Source organism: Protopterus annectens, chromosome 4.part0 (genome assembly GCF_019279795.1).
Source record: "Protopterus annectens isolate FY-2018-M chromosome 4.part0, PAN1.0, whole genome shotgun sequence".
Lineage (NCBI taxonomy): Eukaryota > Metazoa > Chordata > Ceratodontiformes > Protopteridae > Protopterus > Protopterus annectens.
The window spans coordinates 489,232,981-489,247,880 of record NC_056733.1 but is presented as its reverse complement, the minus strand read 5'-3'; positions in this window follow the sequence as shown (position 1 = coordinate 489,247,880).

Below are 14,900 nucleotides of genomic sequence, written 5' to 3'. Positions count from 1 at the left end.
CAAATATAGTTTTAATGAAACAGAAAATAGTGTTTTACACCTTGTTGAACACCTGGTGACTGACTGCCAGCAGTTTGTAAACAACTCATCAAAGGGACATTCATTAAAAACGTACAATGACTGAGTGTACATGTTCATCAAGTGCAAATGTTTGTGGGTTATTGAAATGCATTATATGTTGTAAATCTTTTGTTTCTATAAAGGACAGATTCTTGGGCGAGGTCTGCATGTGTGTGAGGCTGATAGTGAGTGTGAATCTGTTTGTGTTTGTCTAGTTTGTAGTCCTGCAAGCTGAGGTGTATGCATATGAGGGTTTGGTGTATGAATGGAATGGTGGTATCCATGCATGTATGGATGAATATGTGGCTGTATGTCTGTAGTGTGGTTCATCGTTAGAGTGCTGAGCAGTGCCTGCTATGTTTGATATGTCTACTTGCATGTTAGTGTGTGATTGATAATGTTTGATGTGTAAATGTTCTGGAGTGCTAGGTGTGCAAAATACACACACACACACACACACACACACACACACACACACACACACACACACACACACACACACACACACACACACACACACACACACACACAGTAAATATATACAACAAACAGTTCCTCATCACAGATAGTGCAAAACATTTCAAGAAATATTACAAGCCACAATTAGAATGTATAGAATAAGCAAAATGCTTGGTCTCATAACTAATTTATAGGTCATTACTAGGCTCACTGACTGTGGGTAATTTTAAACCTAGCCAATTTTCTTATTTAAGAATCCAACCCTGCACCTTGTGTTTGGAAGGAAGACACCTCAACCAATATGTCAACCCCCAATGATGCTGTACAACTAGGGCTATCTTGTATGCTATTGACAGTATGTAAGTTCAGACTGCAAAGTGTAAAAGGTCACAGATTTTCCTTATGAATATAATAGGTAAAATGATGTATACAAGGCCATGCAGCAGCATACAGGCATCCACATTAACCTGAATGGAAGTGGAATGGAGACATAACATAAAGCTTGTGCACTGAGAAGAATAAATAAATCAGATCAGTACAAGAGAGTATACTAAATAAAGGATGGTGTTTTCTAAAAGTGCTATTCGAAAAACAATACAGGACAAGGAATGGAGATTTGACAACTCACATATTAATTTCTTTATTTATTGGTTAAAGACTGATTCACTGAGGTATGCAGGGTGCAGAATCTTGTAATCTTTAAGATGTAGTTGTAAAGCAGAGTTAGAGCAATTACTGCCATTGATTCAAACCAGAGAAAATACAGCAGTTGATTAGTCTAGGGAGATTAAACGCTGCAAAACTGCTTACAGAATTCAGCTTTCCATGGCATGTATTCTACCTGTGATATGAATGGTTATGAATCTCACACTTTAAGAAAGGTGTTCATATGAGCACATTTTCACAAGTGAAATGACTTTCTACAAAGTTCTGGGAAAAAAAAGAAATGACAGGTGCAAGTAGTCATCCGACGAAATGTAATAAGTCACACATCAAGTCTACTTCAAATTATTGATGGAAATGATACTAGACCTACTCATTTAGGACAGAGTTTTCATTAAAAAGATCTAGATCAGTATGTGGATAGTACCTTTGATGGAGTAGGTTAGAATATGCATCAGGTTTAATGATGTAATTGTTTTTCTGATTTCGGCTATATGCATTTTTTAAATATGTTTTCTGTTTTGCACCATTTTAAAACATTAACCTTTGAACATTCTGACTTTTACTAAGTTCCTAACAACAAGTTAGAGCATTCTGAATAGAAAAGCACAGCAAACATATGAGACAGATAATAAATGCTATATTGGAACAGTTTTAGCTTACAGAAGTTAGTCCAGTTAGACAAAAGATGACATGCGACATTACAGGAAGTGAAAGAGTTAGGCTGATACACAGAATGTCTTTCTGTAGGTTTCCTGGGTGAAGAACAAAGTCAATGACAGAGCTACAATTCAGTCATGGTACCAAGTGCTCCTTCTTTCCCCCACATTATTTTCCAGCTTTAGTGCCAGGAAATAGTGAAATAAAAAGTCTATGTCATCTGGAAGTTATGAATAGGTTTCTTTTGACTAGTATATCTACATGTTTTTAATTTTACAAGTATTAAAATAATGCATGTTGCACAAGTGGGTAGTTCAATAAAAGGGAAATATGAAAATAAGAAAACTATCAACAAACTGGTATACACCATGCAGAAAAAGAGGAAAGGTAGATGTATGAATAATAGGGCAAAGTTCTTGCAAAGACTACAGTCATACTGATATTGATTCCAGCCTGATACTTACTTTGCAGGAGGAATACAATTATCAAGCATGTGGTTCCCAAGATAAGGATCTTCCATTACACTTCATTTGGGTTGACCCCTGTTCCCAAATGTGGGACAACTTCACAATAATGTCACAAGTCAAATCAATAAACGATGTCATAATACCTGCTCATTTATGACAGACCCCAGGATTTAATAAAATCTGTGTAGGCACCATGTAGAGCCTACATAGAATGTATCCGTGTACATGGCCACACACACCTCCTTGGCAGCGCACCATGCATATTAATGATAGTGCGCTGCCAAGGGAGAAAATAGGACAGGGATATTGAATTGGTGTAGGGAGAAATGTAGAGGCTACCTGTGGTTGTGGATGCATACAGGGTGAGGCTCCCTGTACTCCTCCCCACTACTGTTGAAATGATGTGAATTGGGTCAGATGTGTAATATTTTATTTTTATTTTTTTTCCATTTTATGTATGTTTGCGCATTGTGGAGCACAGCAGTGCCAGCCATGTTGTCCTTGCTGTATCTCTACATAGTGTACTTCCATGTATGTGATCTTGTAATGTGTTCCCCTATTGTTGTCTTTCTGGAATCATGTACCCTAGATGCCATACACCCTTCTCTAATGCGGAAAATAATTATTCTGGAAGGACTAAGGCAACATCATCACATCCTACTGTTCAGGGTAGGCAAAACAGGGAATAGCAGGCTGCATTGAGGGCAGACCTTGTCTGTGATGTGAATGGCATGGGCCTGCAGGCCAGGACATAAGAGCAGGTTTGACACCATGCAATGGACATGATCAATGCTGCACAATGAAGGGCAACAGATGTAGCCAGGGATAGTGCAGTCATCGGTGGAGGGCCTCCAGGGGGGCAAACCCTCTCAGCCACTAAGGAATTCCTGGTGAACCTAGACACAAACGACAGCTCTCAGGCATCCATCACACCATACATCATGGAGGTGGGTGCCACAGTTTCCACAGCAGAGAAGTATTACTGTTATCAGCATTGTAATACTGTAACAGTCAGTGTGTCAGGCTGCACATTCCTTTACGTGGGTGTCAGATCTTTGTTCTTTGGGGAGGGGGTTAACCTCAGTTGTACTCTCATACTCAGAATGTAACAAATACAAGTAACACAATAGCTACTGTAAATGTGAGATATATGGACATATAACCTTGTTGTGCCACAATATGCATTGATACTGACATTACATTACCCTCAACTTTTCAGAGATCCATCAGGTATTGGCCAAGGCCATGTTCTTGCTCCTGGCAAACATGACACTGTTTTGTTAAGGAACATTTATATTCTATTAAAGTTAAGGGCCAGAATAATGCCCTATTAAACATACTTTCTTGTGTAAACAGAGTAGAATGTTTTAATTTTGCAGTCTGGAACAGGTACCTAAGGATCTTAGAGGGGGTAATTAGAGGAGTATAGTTGAAGAAAAGGAAACACGTTGGCAGTGACAGTTAAGATAAGCCCCCTGGTTTAAATGAGGCAATTACTCTAAAATGCCTTTTAAAAAACAAAAGGTTGAAAGGAAAATAAATTAGGCAGTGAAATGTGTATTTCAATATATTTGTTAAGATAGGTGTACTGGGTTGTTATGTATTATTTTATCAAGTATAGTTTCATATTGATTAATTAAAAGGTAAATTTTACTGGTAAAGTTTTATTTGATTTACATGACGTGATTGTTGTACGGGTCTTGAGTTGAGTGTGTATTTTGCTCTGAGCAAGTCTTTTTTGTATGAAAGTGGAGAAAAAAATGTTTGACCACTAATTAAGTTGTGGGTCTTTGTTATTACATGTATTGGTGGATTATTCGTACACAGTAGTGCAGGAATTCATATACCCTTTTTTTTTCTTATCACTGGTGACCGTGGGGATTGGTGTCTGTACCCTACCCTACCTAATGGCAGTGTCTCTTTGACTCTGATGATGATGGTGGACACAGTGAGGCACAGGTGGGGTGTTAGTGGCTGAATCTGTCCCAGAGGTAGACATCCCTCTTCTGCCACCATTGTCACAACACACAGTCAGTAGGCCCACACATACCTAGTCCCCACAGGCCTCAAATATGGGATAGTCAGAGGGTGGAGACATTGAACAGGCCATTGTGGCAACTATGGCTTCAGTGAGTGTAGACACTGGCCATAGCCAGAGAGCTGGTGAGGTCCCACACAGGCGACTTGTCAGCGTCTATATCAGAACATCGAAGTATTAAAACTTTGAATGTTCTGATATCGAACACTATTCAGTGAACACTAAGAATAGCAAAGCTGCAGAACAGTAAATTCTTTCCTTGGGAAAGAAAGTTGGCCATTTCTGTGGCTTCGCTATTCTTAGCAGTATGGTGGAAAGTTAAGGGTTTGGTTCAGGTAAGTGTGTGATTGTTTGTACATTAGGGTTAGGGGTGGGTTAAGTGAGTTACGGTGAGGGCACGGGTTAGGCGTGTGTGATAGTGACAGACTTTAGGGTTAGGGGTAGTTTAAGTGAATTAGGGTTAGGGCATGGGTTAGGTGAGTGTGCGATAGTGACGGACCTTAGGGTTAGGGTTTGGGTTAAGGTAAGTGGGTAGATAGTAGTGTATGTTTAGTTTAGCGTAGCGTTAGATGTAGGAATTTAAGTGTACATGTGTGGTTGCTGTTTGTTTGATGTGCTTGTGTTGTATGTATCGGAGCAGCAAATTTTTTTCCATGGGAAAAAATTCGCTGTTCTGAATGTTCAATATTTTCATGTTTAGATGTTTTTGGGCCGATGAAATAGCATTCGCTATTTTCATCTTTCGATAACGTGATATAACGCACTTGACAAAGGTGCTTGTAGGAGGCCTGCTGTCTGTCCAGCAACTGTTGCAGGTATCACATCATGGGTCACTTGACACATGTTTCGGGACATCACGGAGGCACAGGCATGTTCCGAACAGAACACCAGACATATGGTTTGGGTTATGGATGCAGCACAGTCTGACATCCATGACTGCCTCCACCTCACTGGAGACATCCTGTATCAATTGTCTGATGCAGTGGACAGAAGGTGAGCTGAGACAGTGCCTGTCTTGGACCTCATATTTTCTGTGCTGGAACATGTGGTTGGAGTTAAGCTTCAGACTTGTGGACATAGGTCAGCAACCACAGCAACCACATCTCCTGAGAGCCCATGTGACCATGCACAATCACACACCCATAGTGGCAGTACACCCAGTGCTACAAAGGGGAGTGTGGTGACCACACCACAATGTGGCAGGCCATGGACTTATGGTCCTGGGCGTTCCCATGGTGAGCATGGTCCCAGCAGACAGCAGTCACTGTCATGTGCTAAAATGTCTGACCTTGGGCATGGAGGTGCCAGTGCAACTCCTGGTAGAGCCAGTTCCCATGTTTGGGGCCTGAGTCAGTGAACTGTCAACTCTACCATATATGGTCCAAAGCTGTCCAACACACACACATGTAGAGCTAGCACTGAGTTTAATTGTGTACATGCACACACTCACACACCACTGTCAAATGCAGGTCACCTACAGACACACATGGCACCTTTCCATGGTCGATCTTACCTGCTTCCCTTCCCGACTCACACACATGCTCTCAACCTTTTGGGTCAACCTAGGTCTCATGCACCCCCACACAACACCCTGTGCAAGTGATGATATATGTGCCACATCCCTGTCATCCTTGCCATGGATGCAGGGAAATGAAGCTATGTGTCTGATGCACAAGGTGACTATGTTAGTTAACATGTTCTTGTGCAATGCAGTGTTGTTTTGCCATGCCACATGTATTGGTTAATGACAGATACTGTATGCTGGCATTTGTCATGAGTATGCCACATACTTTTGTGTACCTTATGGTGTATGATGTTGTAATGGTTGTATAGTTACACAATGACAGGTGTGTCATGAATCTGTTTCTGTTTCAGGAGTCTGTAGGGATAACCTATGGATGCACAATTGCAATAAAGCAGCACAGGATGGCATGTCAGCGCAGCACAAATATGTATTCAGCAAGGTACAGCAATATAAGTGCATGGCTCCATAGGTTCATATGTGTACAATGGTGGCATTCAGTGTACTAGTGCATCCCTAATCTGAGAACAGGTCTGCTACCCTTGGTAAGTATCATTGGGGTTTTGGGAATACACACATCTACAAGTTGTCCTGAAGAAGATGATCCATCTAGAAATGTCCTGTATCCAGTACAGACAGTTGCCTGACACCAGCTATGATTGGCATGTTCTGCATCCCATTTTGTCACCTGCACATGCTGTGACACAGTAGATGTGTGCTTCACATGCGGGTGGGGGGGATGTTTCATATAGGGTATACTGTCTGAGTTACATACCTGTCTCTCCAACATGTACTATGTTTACCACAGTGATGTTGTAGGTGTGTAGAACAGGTGAGACATGTGTTAGTCCTGTCATAGATGCACTGGAGGTACACAGTGGAATCCAACATCTCCCTTTATGAAGCCATACACATCCCTTCTAATGCATTTAGGAGACAGACTACATATGTACCATCATGACACAGACTCCATAGGACAGGTTATCAACACTGTGCATTGGTGTGCCATGGAACCTATGTGGCTGCTACAGGTGTACGATATGCCTGTGTAGTGACAAAGCAAGGATGCCATTGCACACAGTGATAAGTGTGATGACTGCCACATTTAGTACAGCAGTAAGAGTCTGAGATGTACATCCCAAACCTATCGGTATTGGTTGTACAACAGTGACTGCATCCCCACATCTTACCAACCAGTGAGAGTCAAAGGCTATATTACTGTCTGTGTCCATAACCCCATGTGTAATGGCTCAATTGTGTGCAGTGTGCAGACACTCATTTTCAGGGGTGAATGCTGTCCCACAGGATAGTATTGTGCAGTTGCTGGCAGTCAGTCTTTGTCAGTGCCTCAGAGTACAACTGACTAGGTCTTATGCCAGCCTGGATAACTGTTGGTTCTGTGTGGGATTCTGTGGCAGCTCCCAATATGCAATCGCCTCCTAATGTATTCAGTCAGAGGTCATTGAGAGTGGCTATGACTGCAGAGAGCGAATAGCTAGATGGGGTATTCCAATAATGAAGGATGGCGAATTCCACTGATGACTGGCATAATTGCAGTGTAGGTCTCCCAATGCTAACTTCCCAGAGTATGACTGTCAGAATCTTGACTATCCACCAGCTGCCATAACACTATTTACATAACATACACAATTTCCAGCAAGGTCTGCTGGCCTAATATTGTCATACACCTTGTCAGGCCATGGTTGGTGGAGTGAAACATATGCCTGACATCCATTGCATGGTGTAACAGTCAATGGGCTCCACCGGTTACAGTTGGTAGGCATGATCTGGCCTGGAGAAAAAGTAACAGTGTTTGGTCCAGTGTCAGTAGGTGAACAACAGTGTCAGTGCTCATATCCATTCTAACTCCTATCATGGCATTTCAGGTGACATGACTCAGAGATCTGGGGACAACACTTGGCACTACATGCTAGTTGTCCTCTGTTCAAGTAAGTATTGCAGTTACTTCCAGCATGTTGCAAGAAGAGAGTCATGCAAGGTGTCTGTACCAAGCACAGACAAACACATTAGGGAAGTGTAATATGTACACACTCTGTCAGGCTGTGGCTCACTTGCTCAAAGGAAGGTCCAGATCCTTACCTACAATGCCCTGCAGCAGTGCCGTGACATCCCCACATGGGGAATCAATGTACTGCATCATGTGTTTCCAAATATGTGTGACCAGTACAACACCCCCCCCCCCCAATGTGAGGTCCTCCTTGGTGGGAACTGGCCACAGATCAGTCTCCATAGAACTACTGGCATGTACTCCCCCTTGCAGATAATACAGACATATATGTCAAGACAGCCATTTATTACCTGCTGTGGGATGGTTGACATAGTGTGACTGCACCTCCCCCTTCAGATGGGAAAGGCAAGTATGCAGAGCTCTACACCAATGCATTATGTCAGCAGCATTACAAAAACATGAACACAGTTGTATGTGACTGGATAGACAATGGCACATGATCTGCTGAGATATGCAGTAGTCCAAATATCATGTGAACCCACTGTTTAACATCTCCCTTAACTGATGTAGTAAATATTCCAATGATAAGGCCTAATGACTATTAAGAAACACTTATTATTGGACTGGGTATCTGTAGTGCCATGTGGATGTTACATCTGTCCAGTTAACCCACTATATTTCCTTGCATAACAGCAGCAGATCCATTCATATGCTATATTGTAGTAATCCTTACAATTAGTGCGTAGCTTAGAGACTTACCTTCCAAATGCAGTATTTGAGATACCTGTATTTCAGTGCTGGCTCTGTGTGGTGCAAGCAGTACACAATCAATAGATGGATAGGTACAGGTTGTGGGGGTTGCCTGGCATCAACATGTATACTATATGTACTTGAGAAGGACTAAGGTGTCAGTCTCTAGAGCCATAGGTTGTCAGTGAATGTGCTATGCGGTGTCTCTTAGCCAATGCCAGGGCATACTGGGCACACTTACATCTCCCTACTGGGACATCATCATCAATTCCATTAGTTCAGATGATAGTTTTTATTCATGTCATTCTCATGAAGGTATACATGCTTATTGTAAATTAAATACTGAGGCAATTAAGGTGAAAAGTGATTTTATGCCTCCTCAAAGAAATGATAGCATAAAAAAATTTAATGTCTCACTCATAATGTAGAGAAAGAATTTTACATTTATTTGAAACACAAAAATGATGTGAGATATAATATGGATAAAAAAGAATGGGAATGTTTAAATAAATTAAGTCGGAAGATGGAATTAATATTTAAGCCATCAGATAAGGGTGGTAAATTAGTTGTATTAAATTATATGCAATATTTGACAATGTGTTACAAACATTTAAATGATGAACAAGTATATAAAAAGTATGATTTGATACATAAAGGGTATAGACTACATTATTTTTCTCAGAAAGATGTACAGCAAAATTTTTAATAAACAAATCCAAGATTGTCATGCTTTATTGTCCTCCTAAAATACTTAAAGATTTAATGGATCCCCAGGACGACCTATTGTTTCAGCTAGTGGAAGTTTTTTAAATAATTTAGCATGTTTTTTATATGAGTTTTTGTTACCAACAGTTGTTAAATTACAATCTTATGTAAAGGATGTGTTTGAATTTTTGGATAAAATCAGTAACATAAAATGGGAAAATGATATGTATTTTTTGGTACTGGATGTTGTTAGCCTTTATACTATTATAAATCATTTTGATGGTATACAGGCAATTAAACATTATTTAGGTATTAATCCAGTTACCAAATATGTTACAGATTTGATTTTGATGTGTTTACAGAATAATATATTTGAATTTAATGGGAATTTATATAAACAAATACAGGGCACATCGATGGCTTCTCCTTTTGCTCCCAGTTATGCAAATATATTTATGAGTTATTTTGAGAGTTTGTATATATATACTCATCAGTTTTTTTTAAATATGTTTTTAGATATTTTCGTTACATTGATGATTTCATATTTATTTGTAAAGGGGGACAAGATTATATTTATGAATTTATTAATGAAATACAGAATAATAATGTAGGGGTAAAATTTGATGGTTTACAACTAGGAACTGAGGTTAATTATTTAGATGTAGTCTTAAAAGGAAAGGTTGGTTCCTATATTGTTACTAATATACATAGGAAATTTTCAGGAACTGAGGCTATTTTGCATGGTGATAGCCATCATCCCCCGCATACAATGAAATCTTTACCGTATACTGAATTTGTACGTGTTAAAAGATTATGTAATGATGTAAATGTTAGAAAAAGGGAATTATCTGAGAGTTTTAACAAATTTCATGAAAGAGGGTATTGTGCAATAGATTTAAAGAATAGTTTGAATAAAGTGTTGAATAATAGGACTACTGGATATAACTTTGGGGGTAGTGGATATAAAAAGGAGAATAATAATAATGAGGGAATTTATTTTACCACTACTTATTCAATATTGTCTGATAAGGTTCTTGAAGAGGTTAAACATAGTTGGAGAATGGTTAGAAGGGAAATAAATTTTTTAAGGAACAAAAAATTGTTTCTCCTTTAGAAGGGGTAGAAATATAAAATATTTTATAGTTCATAGTAAATTTTATATGCCAAATGTTAGGTTGGTGAAGTCTGTAGATACACATGGTACATTGTCTTGTGGGAAATGTAGTATTTGTAAATATATTGTCAGAGAATTTGTTAACATTAATGGTATTAATTTTCAAACTAATGTTTTTTTTAATTGTGGAACCGAAAGGGTTATTTATGGTCTTAAATGCCCTTGCAATAAGTTTTATACTGGGGAGACTACGAGACAATTTTCATGTAGAATAAAGGAACATTTAAGGGATATTAAAAATAATAGACAAACTAGCCCCATTGCAACACATTTTAATAAGTATCATAATGGTAGCCCTGAGGGGCTACTAGTTACGGTATTAGAAAATGTTAAGAAATAATGTATTCATGAGTGATTATCAAATTAAATATATTTTAAGAAAAAAGGAAGCATTCATGATTATGAAATTTAATACAATGAGTTCTATTGGGCTCAATTTAGAATGTATGTGGAAAAGTTTTATATAAGTATTGTATATTTTCATTATGGACTTTTATTATGAAATGTTTTATTTAATTAGTTAATGGTATAGATGGGTGTGTATTAGTATATATGGGAGGGAGATTGTTGGAGTTTGTTATACTCTGTTAAAGGCAAGTGTGGCCGAGGCGCTAGAGAGAAGAATTTTGTATCTGATTTTGCTCATTAAATTCGTTGAGAGAGTAATTTGGCATTTGAATTTTTCCTTTTTTTACTTGTTTCACTTTTGTGAACATTGGCATTTTTTCATTGTATCCAGTTATTTCCTGTGGTTATTTGTGGTGACATATACTTCTCAGAGGTACAGGCAAGCATAGGAGGACTATGGCTGACCAAGTTTGCAGAAGACTGAAAACTAGGGGCCATAATTGATTCCCCAGCTGATACAGACACCCTCCAGAAGGGTCTCACTGAGACGGATACCTGGTGTCAAAATCATGGCCTCAAACTAAATATCAAAAAGTACATAGTCATTCCCTTTGGAAAAAAACAAAGTACCCATGAACTACCACATAGGTGGTAGTTCCCTGAATACAGAAAATGTAATAAGGGATCTGGGGACCCAAGTAGATAGTAATCTCTCTTTGATAATCATATTGCCAAGGTGGTTAGAAAATCCTTCTATGCGGCCCACCTAATCACAAAAGGGTTCACATCTAGAACAAAATATGTTATTGTGCCTCTCTACTCATCACTCATTAGACCCATCATAGAATACAATGCTCCATTTGGGATGTACTTTACAAGACACCTGTAACATCTGGAAAGACCACAAAAGTACCTCACCAAGAGGATTACTGGCTTCAAACAGATGACTATGCAAGAAACTCCAGCTGTATTCGGTTGCATACCGCTTACTCAGAGGTGATCTCTGCCTGACATACAAAGCCATGTCCAACCCAGAATTGATGGACATGATCCACCTAAAAAAAAACAAATCCCACAGAGCCACACGCTCTAGAGATATAAACCTCACGACAATGATAAATAGGACATGCTGGAGGGATAGATTCCTGTCCCAGAGACTCCAGATGCTTTGAAACAGGATTCCAATATATATCAGGCAGAGCCCCTCACAAACACTCTTCAAGATAAATCTTGACGGGTGGATGGGACACAGAAAATTTACCCTGGGGATCAAAGCAGTGGCTCTGCTGGACAGTGGCACATGGAACTAATGGCTCTGCTGGACAGGGGCACAGGGAACTAATCTAAGGGGGTGGCGAAAGCCAACACATTCTGGCTAGGCTTATAAATGCCCTTGGGCTGATAGCCTGGTACTTACCTATGAACCCATGAACCTATGAACCTATATATCGAGGCACCGGAACCGTGACTTCAGCAGCCTAAACACATGCTCTATGATGTTCCTAGTTTGCACATGTGTCTCATTACGGAGTACTTCAGTGGGTGTGTGTGCATTTCTGATGGGTGTCATCATCCATAGTTCCAGGGCATAGCCAGCATCCAGAGTAAATGGCCATGTTGGATGCCCCTCTAACAAAAATCTGGTACAGCTATGATGTGTGCCTGATATAAGAGTTGTGATAACTGCCAGGGCTGCCAGCGCAGACATTCATGATAATGTCCTGGTCTTTGCACACAACCTGGAAATTAATGAAATGGTACCCCTTGCAGTTGATGTAGATTCTACCCTGCTCACCAGGTGGTGACTTGATGTCTACATGAGTGCAATCTACGACACCCAGTACCTCAGAGTAGTGTGTTACATGGTAGAAGTGTTGCATATTGGTGGCCTCAGGGGTGAGAGGAAAATAAATGTACTCACTGGCATGTGGTAGCATGGCATCTAGGAAATGGTGGAAAACTCTAGATGCTGATGCCTGTGAGTGCCCCATCATGCCCCAGTTGGTCTTTGGAAGGTATCTGTGGCTATTATCCTAAGGACTACACATAACTTTGTTTCAACTGGGATGGGTTCCCCTGTGTTGGCTCTGGGTCTCAGTTGAGTGCGTCAGAGCTCAGTGAGTTCTTGTAGTATGTCCCTGTTCACCCTGTAGCACTCTACAATCTCCAGCTCATGTAGCTCCTGGAAGGTTACCCTGGGCCTGAACACACTTCTCCTTCTTTGCATAGGCCTATTGTCAGCAGCAGCAGCATTGACTTCAACATCTAACACATAGAAATGTAGCAAACCTGCAGCAATGCCTAGCATTCTTTCAGTTAAAATTCCCAAGTCTGTACTCTAATGGTGCAGAGTATGGGTGAAAAAATCAAAATGTAGGCTGCATGCATACTTTATAGTGCTCTACTGTAGGTGCTGACTGTGTGATTGGCTATCTATGATGCATTCCACCTGCCAAGTACATCATTAAGAAGATTTAATGGCCCTAGTTTAAGTGAAACAGGGTTCATCAGTAATCAATATATCATTGCCTTTTAGATGCACTCAGCAGAATGCCCCCCCCCCCATGCAGACAGGGAGAAACAAGAGCCATGAAGGTAAATAAAGCTTAGCAATCACTGTACACATCCCCCTGCTGAGAAAATTGGTGCCCCGTGCAAACAGGCACAGCTGAGCTCCAATGAGCTTACCAGTCCTCAGACACACCCCCTCCCGATGTCAACTACCTCTTCTGTAAACACTAACATGGTACTGTGCCTACACAGAAGGGATATGCAGAGACGGATACCCATTTGTCTTATTCAGGAAACCCACCTCATTTGCATAGGCATCCATGCACACAACCTGCAAACTACATGGTTCCAGGCCCTACCTCATTAGCAACAGCACCATTCTACCATTGCAGATACTCAAAGCAGGGTCCTATAATACATTTCTGTCACATACTATTAAATGTGTTTTTTCCACTCTTTTCTTTTCATAAAAGCATGTTTGTACACTGTGGCACACTGCACAAACATACCCAGATCATTAAAAAAGAATAAAATTATTTTAAATTATTTTCCCTACATTTTTGGAGATATGGTGGATAATAGTTTTACTCATATCTGCATGTGCTATTCCATTTCTGTCCCTCTACCTACGTTTTTACAGCCCCTGTTTTCTTCTGTCTGAAATCCTGTACACAGAATTTTTCCATGTAGACTACAGGCACCAGCATAGGGTCTGCAGGGCTGCCTTCCTGCTTGGTAGATTGCTCTACTTGCTCATCTGCATGAGATTCCCCTCTTTATGAGGTGATTTGCATGCCATGGAACTTCCCATGTTGGCGAGCTCATGCACGCTACTTAGCAGTGCTTACTGGACCACAAACCTGCTTACTTTTATGTAAGCAGTGTGCCACGATGCCTACATGGTAAAAAAAGAAAGTGTAGGTAGTATGTATACATATATATATGTGTATATATATATATATATATATATATATATATATATATATATATATATATATATATATATATATATTTATGCAGGATTAGTTCTGTATTACACTGGCATCATTTCATGTTTATGTCTAATGTTATTTAAAAAAATGTTTTGAAGTCCTAGAATTGGACAAACCATTGGGTGGTGGGGTGGAATAGCAGAGTTAAATAAGAAATCATGCAAGGGTTATAAGGTGCATGCACAGTTAAAGGAGGTAATAAACTGATTCAGAACATAAAACAGGAACTTAAAACAACATAAGAAGGTCTAGATAAAGTTAATGATGCAGCACTACTGAGATAAGTATTGGTAAAGAAAGAAAGAGAAAAGCAGAAGGACAGAATAATATAGACCAGAGACTGCATGGAGGGCAAGATATGGTTGTGAGGGTGGATATGAAACACTGCATGGAAGCCTGGTGAAGTACATGCAAAGTATACAGAAGTCTTGAAGTCATGTACACTCCATATAGTTTATAAGTCAATGAAATTTGTAAGGCTTTTTTGTATTGGAGCTGATGATTTAGCATGACACAATACAGAATAATTTCTGATCTGGACTTAAAAAACTTAAATGAAATGCACAGCTATTTCTTATCTAG